This window comes from Capsicum annuum, unplaced genomic scaffold, assembly GCF_002878395.1.
Source record: "Capsicum annuum cultivar UCD-10X-F1 unplaced genomic scaffold, UCD10Xv1.1 ctg3200, whole genome shotgun sequence".
Taxonomy (NCBI): domain Eukaryota; kingdom Viridiplantae; phylum Streptophyta; class Magnoliopsida; order Solanales; family Solanaceae; genus Capsicum; species Capsicum annuum.
This window is the reverse complement of record NW_025838677.1, coordinates 742,909-753,753: the sequence shown is the minus strand read 5'-3', so window position 1 is coordinate 753,753 and position 10,845 is coordinate 742,909.

Here is a 10,845-nt window from a genome sequence, read left to right as displayed (position 1 = left end):
AATTCAACTGCACATAGATTTGGAGAAATATTCAGGAAGAGGTATGCGGAGGTGGACAATTCAAAGACAACCTTCATTCCCGTAGCCGAGATGATCTTAAGGAAAACATGACCGAGGGGGACAAATTATATGTTAACAACATAAACGGAAGCACCGACGAATTCACCGTGCTTGGCTACGATCGTTCTGGAAAAGTTAATCTTTCGAGCAGGTCATATTCTTGCAGCAAGTATGACTTGGTGAAATTTCCATGCACTCAAGCAATGGAAGTGTTGCGTTTAGAGCACGGGGACGAATATGACACTAGCATTTACAACTACTCTTCGCAAATATATTTGAAAGAATCATACCTCCTTGCATACTTGGAATCTATTTGTGCAGCACCACTTGAGTCGAAGTAGAGTGTGGCGCGAGAGTATCTTGAAATGCAAGTTATTTCACCTAACTTTAATTCTAAACTAGGACGGAGGAAGGTGAAACACGTTAAGGGTGTGTTGGAGCCTTCAAGGTACAAGAAAAGAAAGAAGTGGTCCAAGTGCAAAAGGCCGGGACATAAGAGAACAACATGCAGCCTTAACGTAGAATAATATGATTGGCATTGTATTGAATGTTTTTGTTTGTTTAAATGCACTGGACAGTATGTAATGTGTATTCTATTTTGAAAACCACTGAACTGCAGTTAAAATCAACTTTTTTTGTTGTGCATTATCGATTCCAGTTCATATATTATATACTACGTACTAAATAGATTCTAGACTTAAATAATCGACAAGACTCATAATATATAATATATCAGTGTTTTGTCTACTAAGTAAATGTTCAGTCTATAGTGTATAATAAACCTACATGATGTCCATTGAACAAACCCTTTTCTTCGTACAATGTTGAATTAGAAATAATTATGACGCATTGGAATGGGTGGCAATTTGAAAACTGTCTTTTCAAGTTCTAAAATCGACTATACACATTACACATCGACTAGACTCAAAATATATAATACATCGATGCATTGTCTAGGGGGTATAGTGTAAAATACATAGTCTATCATCGATCAGTCGTGTAGTCTATTACAGAAACCCTATTCCTCGTACACTGAACCTTTCAATGTAATTATTACACTTCACAAAATGGTAGGATTTTAAATGCCTCGACTGCCACAACCGCCGCGACTTTTCGTTTCTTATTCTCACATGCCTTCTCCCCTTCAATCAACACGTGTAAAGCTTCTATTGGTCATTTTTCTCATGGTTTGGTCTATTTAAAGATACCATGGTCGATTTTGAACATAATTTTAGAAGAAAAAAGACATAAAGTAGAAGAAGATGGCTTGGAGGACATACCCACTACGGCCATTGCACAGAATGTCAACAATAAACAACATAGAGTTGGCTTCGGTGTGACCTGGATTTCATTTTCGAGGGCCTTGCCACCGATTAACGATGGATAGATAGAGAGCTTAGCCGGATGGCTCATTTTCTTTGAGCCATAGCCGAGAGGCTCAACCTGGACCCCCTAGAACTATCATCCCCCCCTTCGTCCCCTAAGTGTAGTGTGGTTTTTTTTGTTTGGTTTGTAGTTCATTTCTCAATGAAGCTTTCATGGTAGGATTATGTAAATGAAAGATTCATTTTTGACTTTTTTTTTTGGATTTTTTCCCCAAAAATTGTAAATATAGATGCAATGAACATTTATATATCTATAAACAAGTTTCAAGTTTCTGTATTCATGATGTTCTCTTTATCTATAGTGATTTGTTAGTGTTTCTTTAGTAGTCCCTGTTTTCGGATTTGCAAACTTTATTTACACACTGAGTACAGTAGGAATAAATAATCGACTACGGTAAATACACATTCTATAATAAACTGTGTCACGAGAGAATTATAGAATGAAATCAGTGTTCATGATCCTGTATATTGAGAGATTATCGACTTATAAATGAGTCTATTGATGACCACTCATAGAGCTTATGATCAACTTACTGAATATATTGACGGCTTAAAATAATGGAAAAAAGGAGAAATTAAATAAAATAAAATTACAGTATGTCAATTAATACCATTAAAACATTGTAAAGAAATTTTGATGCATCAATTGTGACTCCCAATCACTTTTGGATGTGATCAAGTGTTATCTTAGACACGGCGTAGTCGTAGATCATTGAGATAACATAAAAAAGAGAAGAAATAAAATAAAATGAAATAAATATTAATCATCCAAGCACTGATGAACGACCACTTATCATGAAAAGAGATTAGACTTCTGTGATGACCATAAGGATGAGTGGTGGTTGTTACTTGTGAGTGCTCAATGGACAAGTAGTGTATGAGAACAAGGAGTCCTTCTCAATAGAGACGCTTGTTCTAGGTAATTGGTTGTTACTACCATTGCCCTCCCCAATACCCATTTGATCGAGTGTATAATTGATTTGTAATCTTATATTATGGTATTTAGTCATTTTACATTGCGTGAGTAATGTTAATTTATTTTATTTTATTTTATTTCTCCCTTTTTTTAATCTCACCTCTTTTAAAAGTAGACTTGTTATGATATCTTGAGTATGTTATACATAAATAGCTTTATCTGTACCAAACTTTATTATTAGTCATGTATCGACCAAAGAAGTATATTTTCAAAGGATGTGAGATTTAATAAAGGGATAAATAAAATAAAATAAATTAACATCACTCACACAATGTAAAATGACTAAATATCATAATATAAGATTACAAATAAATTGGACACTCGATCAAATGGGTATAGGGAAGGGCAATGGTAGTAACAACCAATTACCTAGAACAAGCATCTCTGTTGAGAAAGACTCCTTGTTCTCATACACTATTTGTCCATTGAACACTCATAAGTAACAACCACCACTCATCCTTATGGTCATCACACAAGTCTAATCTCTTTTCATGATAAGTGGTCTTTCATTGGTTCTTGGATGATTAATATTTGGTTTATTTTATTTTATTTTATTTTATTTCTTCTCCTTTTTATCTCATCTCAATGATCTACGACTGTGCCGTGTCTAAGATAACACTTGATCACATCCAAAAGTGATTGGGAGTTACAATTGATGCATCAAAATTTCTTTACAATGTTTTAATGGTGTTAATTGACATACTCTAATTTGATTTTATTTAATTTCTCATTTTTTTCCCATTATTTTAAGCCGTCCATATATTTAGCAAGTTGATTATAGACAATGTAAAAGGTCTATAATCAATCGTAGTCTTAATCGATAATATTCGAATACACAGGATAATTAACACTGACATCAGTATATAAGTCATAAGTCACCCAGTCGAAAATAGAAGACATACACATTTGTTAGAGAACCTTTGAAGTAAAAGATAATCCATTTAAATTTTCTCCAATAATACAATTCTAACGGATAGAATTTTCCAACGGTCAGATTTTGATAGACTTACTATATTAATTAAAGGGACCCTTTTGGACTCCTCCATATTCATTTATTCATGACTTTCAAGTTTTTCATCAACAATAACAATGTAGCAGTCATATAAAACTTCCAAAAGTTCTTATATTTGCCGTTGTGGTAATCCTGCAGTGTTGAAAACATCACGCACCGACAGATATCCGAGACAAAAATTCTACAGTTGTGTGGTTGAAAAGGTTTGTTTTTGTTTAAACAAAAATTTATTTGTGTTCATGATGGCGCCGCGTCGCGCCATCAGCCTAGTTTCCAGTTGTCCACTTTCCAGTGGTACGACGTAATTGTGCCGCATCGCGCCAGGGGCCCAAATCGAGTTTTCAGAGACAAAAATTAAAAATATTCTAGTTGTAATAGGTTCTTTTTTCATGACCCAGATCAACCTTAAACATAAAATTATGCCCTAAATACCCTATTATATCATCATTCATTCACTTTTCTCAAGATTTAAAAATTCTCTCACAAAGAGGCAAAAATCCTAGTTCAAGAAATCAAGGTCAATCCTCAAGAAATCCTTCAAGAACCATCAAGAAAGAATCTTCTAAGGTATGTTAGGTGTTCATTCATGGGCCCATTTCACCCATGAAGTCCAAGAACCCTTTTTAAACATACAAGATCTCAGATTCATGATTTTCATATTTGAATTAGATTGAATTCATGTTCATGGTATTAGCTAGGTTTCAATCTATGAATTGATTGCAAGTTTCATGAAAATTGAATAACATATGTGATGAATATATGATTATCTTGATAAACCCTTGAATTTACAAATTGATTAATGTATCATGATGTTCATGTTCTGGCCATTATCATGTAAATAATCCATGCTCCCCAAGTGTTTGCTAAATTACCTATATGAATAAATAGTGGAATCATGACATATTATTATGTGGCCCCAATCATGTACAAGCTTATGCCGTACAAGTGTTTGATGAAATGCTTATGTGATTTGACTAGTGAAAGCATGACATGTTATTATATGATCCCATTCATGCACAAGTTCATGTATATCAAATGTTCGACAAAAGGTCTAAATGAGTGAATTGTTAGAAATCAAGTATTGTTATGCCTTTATAATCATGTTATGTCTTCTTTTTATGCTATCGAGTCCTGGGGGTATTTAATACCCAACAATCTAGCTGTTTACCTAGAGCTAGTGTTAGTTACAGAATAGTATCAGCCATGTCATGATCAGTAGAACTCAGTCAATTATAGAACTCAGGAAAACCCAATAGAGTCACTATCAGTCCAATCCAGTTCAGTATAATCAGTTCAATATTTATTCAGTTGGGAGTAAGATTTAGCACCGAGCGAACCTAGGGATAGGTCTCATCCGTTAGTTAGGACTGGGTCCCTTAGAAATATTCCCTAAGTTCCAAAACTATGTAATCAATGTAGGTTATGAGATGTCACCCGTTAGTTAGGACTGACATACTCAGGGATCACCCGCTAGTTTAGGACTGATCTCAGGGGTCACCCGTTAGATAGGACTGGATCTATAGCAAATGTTAGTACCTGTGGCACGGTATTAGCACCCTTCTAATTTGGGTTACAGATTGGAACCCAATTCAGTTATCTTATTTTATTTGGGGCATGTCAGTCAGATGATTACCTCCCACAGTTTCAGTTTCAGTCTTCAGTTTAGAACTTAATTCATTTTATAGAATTAGGACTATCAGACACAACAAATTAGTACCAGTAACTTCAGATAATAGTTACTCAATTATTAGAATTCAGTGCTCAGCTTCAAAAAAGCTCAGTTACAGTCTATACGTATATGTATAGTATTGCATACTCAGTAATTTCCATAGTATCAGTTATCTATGTACTCTTATATTTAGTTACTCTATAGTATTCAGTCGGTTCTTATTTATCCATATAAACCCTTGCATTCAGCCTTACCTCATCTAGCATACCAGTAGATTCTACATACTAACTCTATACTCTTTCTTTGCGCTATGATGTCTCATGTCATAGGTTCGGACGCTCAATATCCCGATCGCATTTAGACAGATCCAGTAAGCAATTGTAAATTTAGTAGTGAGTTCTCATCTATTGGGAATATGATTTATTTTAATTTATCAGTAGTTCAGTAGTTGGAGTTAGTTGGGGGCTTGTCCCATCAACTCCATACTTAGACAATTCATTTAGAGGCTTTCTGACTAGACTAGTTCAGATAGTGTTTCATTTTTAGATATTTTTACCAGATGTTATTATTTATCAGTATTTAGATTTTGAACCTTACGTCAATTAGCCTATTTTTGTATTTATTTTAATATTATTATTCAATGCTCATAATAGATATCACTCATGGTTTAACTTGTGGTACTTTAGGGTTGTATGTGTCGTATGGCATCCAGGGTGTACTCTCGGGCATTACAAACTTGGTATCATAGTCTAAGGTTCAACAGAGTCCTAGGGAGTCTGAAATCCACATCAAGTAGAGTCTTGTGAATGGGTGTGTAGCGTGCCACACTTATGGATAGGAAGTTGTGAGATATTTTAGGAAAAGTTTCCCTTCTTTCAGTATTCATTTCGTGCGAGTGAGCATGAGCTCAAATTAAACTCTCAGTCTAATTTGTTTATTCCTTTCATTTACTGAATATACCTCCCAAAAATAATAACGAAAGAAGAATCGAAAATCAGTCAGCACCTCATCCCGTTCAGGCAGATCCCCTTGGCGAGCATGTCTCCCATGCAGAATTCAAAGCTATATTCACTACTCTACACAATTTTGTTACAACTCAGAATAAACGACCAGCTGCTGTTCAGGCCAACCCAGTGGCCAATGCTGCTGCAAGTAGGATTCAGGACTTCACCTAAATGAATCCTCCCCTATTCTCAGGATCTTAGTCAGAAGAGGATCCACAGGAGTTCCTCGATCAGGTTCAGAAAGTCACAGATATTATGGGAGTGTCTTCTAGTGAGAGTGCTGAGTTAGCTACCTATCAACTACAAGATATAGATCATACTTGGTTTAAGCAGTGGAAGGTAGATAGGGGCATATATGCATGTAATACCCCGATCGTTTCTTAAGCCTAAATCCGTCTTTGGAGTGAATATGGATGACTTCCAAAGTGATTGTGGTTTATATAGTGTTTTATTTCCCTAAATTCCACTTTCTATCATGTGGAGAATTGGATAATCTTTCCATCGACATAAGATTCACCCGAATCGAACAACCGGTGTGAGAGTTAGAGCGATTTTGTAATACCCCAACACTATAACCAATAGTGAAACCATGAATCAAGATCATGAGAAATAAATTATAGTGATCTTATTTTTTTTTAATCAAGGGTGATGTGTATCAAGGCCTCAAAGATGTCCTAGCGATTAGGTGAATCAAAACATTCCTTATCGATTGAATTCATGGGAAGGATTTTTCCATAACCAACTTCAAATGATCATATATCTCGTTATACTACAAATCATTGATACCCTGACCTACCAAAATATATATAATTTAATTAGCTTTCCAACGATACCAATTTCATCAAAATCCAATATTGTAGCAAAGAGTTATGCATATTTTACTCTAGCGTGTCAGCGTGGAAACTCCATGACGACCTTTTGTGATGACTTTTCACAAGCCTGACGGATCGTCACAAAATGTCATCACCTTAAGGCAGAAAGTCACAAAATCCAAACTTTTGTGACGACATTTTGTGACGGCTTGTCACAAGTTTGATGGCTTGTCACAAAATGTCATCAACCTTAAGCCAAAAATCATAAAATCCACCCTTTTTGTGATGACAATTCGTGACGGCCTATCACGGGCCTGACGGCTTGTCACGGATGTCGTCAACTATTTTTTTCCAGCAATTAAGGGATGTTTTTGTAAGGGTATTTTGATCATTCTCCCCATTTTGGTCCTATATATATATATATATCCAAGTAGAGAAGAGAAGTTCATTTTCTCTCATTTCTCTTCCAAGAAAGATCTAGAACTAGGGTTTCTTGCAAAATCCTAAATCAAATCTTCTACAAGAAAATTCAAGAATCTTTCAAAGATTTCACCAAGTTGTATAAGAATCAAGTTCTCCAAGTCAAAGGCATCAAGAACTTAGCTCAAAAGTGTGAAGAAGAGTTTCCACCCAAGCTTGCACATCTTAAAATCATAATCCAAGGTATGTGGGGTTTTGAACAAGAACACTTCTTTCGTTCTTGTATACAAGGATTTAATTTCTATTGAATTTCATGATTTTTGCAAAGTGGGTTTACACCCAAACTAATTTATCAAGGATTTATGAGATTTGAGCTATATAAGATTGACATATATGACTACTTCATAGTCTTATTTCTTAAACTAAGAATTTATGCCATGAGTTGTATATTGTTATCATGAAATGATGATTTCTAAGTTATTTATTATAAGTGTCATGATTTATGTTTTTTTCCATGAGAAGTTTGTCTATTGAATATATATTGATATTGATATTGAGAGTCAAGAATGAGTTCTATGATGTTTTCTTAAAGCTTTTGATACTTGATATGATTTGATAAGCAAGTGTACTTGATGATGAGAAAGATTATTTTGAGATTGAGTCGAGTTAGGAATCCACAAGTTGATTATGATTTACAAATGAGATATAGATTTATATTTTGGTCTTCATGATAGACCTTTGAGTTGATTAAGGTGGATTTACTAATGCGTTCTGAGCTTAAGTCTAGGAGTAGTATTTAGCACCGAGTGGAAAGTATGGTTTCATGCATCCTACTTCCCCAGAACTATATGCCACCATAGAATTAATATTAAAGGCCAAAGGCCAAGACAGTGATCACTAAAGGTTCTACTCCAATGGCAAGGATAGAGCAGCTCTCCCCAATATGGGCAAGACATTGGACTCCATGTAAGCTCACATAATTTATGTCGGTTATAAGAAACTCCCAAGTCCATAAGAGTTCAAGTTTCATGAGTTACCCAGTCACTCTAAGTCACGATTTAAAGAGTTTGAGTTGAGTATAATGATTTATGAGATATATAATGCTTGCATTACTATTGATGATTTACAAGGAATATATTTCAGTTAATTCAAGCAAAGAAAGTCGTTATCATCAGCATGCATGATTTTCATAATCATTTATGATATTATTTATAATGTTGCATTGCACCCCTATATACTCAGTACATTGCTTAAAGTACTGACCCCCATATATTTCTATGTGCTATAATATAGGTACAAATTGTAGCGCAGATACCGCATTCAGTCAGTCCACCGCTCCCAGTTAGCAGGTGACGAGTCCTTTTGATTCGAGGGAGAAGTATTATATTTTCTTAGTTTAGTCGTATTGAGCTTAGATAGTTGGGAGTCATGACCCGGCTATCTAAAGTCAGTACCAGTAGAGGCTTTATAAACAGTCATTAAAAGTTTATGTATTCAGTTTTAATTTCATTTGGTAAAAGTAGAGTTGTAATCTTGTAAAGTTCATGTTTATATTGATCAGGTTCAGAGAAGTTCTATGTTTTTACTGATTTTATATAGATTTAAGCATTTTAGCTAGTTGTTTATGAGTTATGCTAGTATGAGGGTTAGCTTGAGGTCACTTATTCCCTTAAGCACCATGTGACATCTCGGGACCCAATTTTGGGGCGTTACAAACTTGGTATCAGAGCACAGAGTTCAAGTGTCCTAGGGTGTCTATGAAGCCTTGTCTAGTAGAGTCTTGCGAAATGGTACGGAGATGTCGGTACTTTTTTTTTGAGAGGCTACAAGATATTTAGAAAAGGTCTCCATTATTTCAAGTCTTAGATCGTGCTATGAAAATATTCGTTGAGAAACTTATGCAGATTCTCATCTTCCTCTATTCAGGGCATCCCAGCCTTATTTTTGAGGTATTAGAGGCAGTCAAGCTCAACTCTTTGCAAATAGTACTTTCTTAAGCAGTCTCCATAGATAGTTACGGTATTTTAAATGAGCTAGAAAGTATCCAGTTAGTGTCTTATAATGACTTGCTTATGAATCGTGCAATAAGCCCAAGTCAGTTGCGCTTCCAGATTCCTTATCAGAATCCATAATGATAATCTATACTTCTTTATCTATGTACTATTCTTGAGGTAACTTAATCTGCAAGTTTTAATTTCTTTCCCTGACAATGCCCTTAGACTTGTAAGTGAGAAATTTTAGAAGTCTCACAAAGCGGCCTGAGAAGAGCCTACCAACGTGTTATAAGTTTCCTAAGTTCAATGTTATGCCCTCTCCCTTATGATTCATTCAGTTAAGACAAAGTAAGATATGTATTCTTAGATTATCGAATATTATATGGCGAGTTTCTACCTCTTATAACCTTGTTATCACCATGATATTGGAACTGAAAGTCTGGTGAAGTCGTGCGGGGCTCTTTTGATTCACTAGCATAATTTCTTTGTTATCCATCTTAAATTCTTTTTCAAAATGCAAAATCAAAGACTAGTGAAGCCGGGTGAGGCCTATTTTGATTCACTAGCAACTTTTTATGTATCGTGTTTCCTGGTGCTGGTTAGAACTGGGTTTAGAGGTATAGTAGAAAGAAAGGTGGAAAGTGTGTTTATTGGAAATATGTATAGACGAGCCTTTTGCATGTGATCGAGTTAGTGATGAAGTGATATTGTTCTTGTATGTCGGCTCATGGAAGAAAGAGAAGGAGTTATTAGTGGAGGTAAATAATAGTTTGCTTAAGGTATGGAAAGAGTTGTTGATTGTGTGTTGCAAAACATAAGTATAGTTTTTGGATGAGGATACTTAATGGATGAGTGTTGTTAACTTAGATGCTCTTGAGATTGAAAGGGAAAGTTAAGTTGAGGCTTAGAAAGTTATGAATGAAGTTAAAAGGATAGATAGTAATGATGGGTAGAAGCGGGGCGTGTTGATGGATTATGAATGAAAGAGGCCATATGATTATAACCAATTATTGTATTAGGGGGTTTAAGTGGTCTAGTTTTTATTGATGATTTGTTTTATAGTTTCCAAGTGAGAATTTTGTGTCTGAGGTAGAGTTGCAAGTTATGCTGAACGTTAGGCATTAAGCTTGGATAATTAGTGGCTATGAAGGTGGATGTGATGATTTCTTGGTTAAAGGTTCTAGTTATAGAGAAGTGATCTAATGGGCTTGGACAGTGTATGCAAGAGCTTGAGTCTGATCAACTTGTAATTAAGTTTGATTTTGTGTTCTTGGTGAGAAATCTTGCCCAAGGTGCTATGGGGCTGCTTTATTTTGTAGGGTCATTGTATGTGGCGTAATTAGTAAGTGTCGTGGAGTTGATAGGTGAAGGAAGACTAGTTAGGTAATGAATGATGTTCCTAATAATTAAGTCAAGGAGTGTGATGGCTTTAATCTAAGGAGGAGATAGTAAACGAGTTATCAGGTTAGGTTGTCAGGTTCTAGTGGGTGTGTCAGTAAGTTGTGGAACAGCT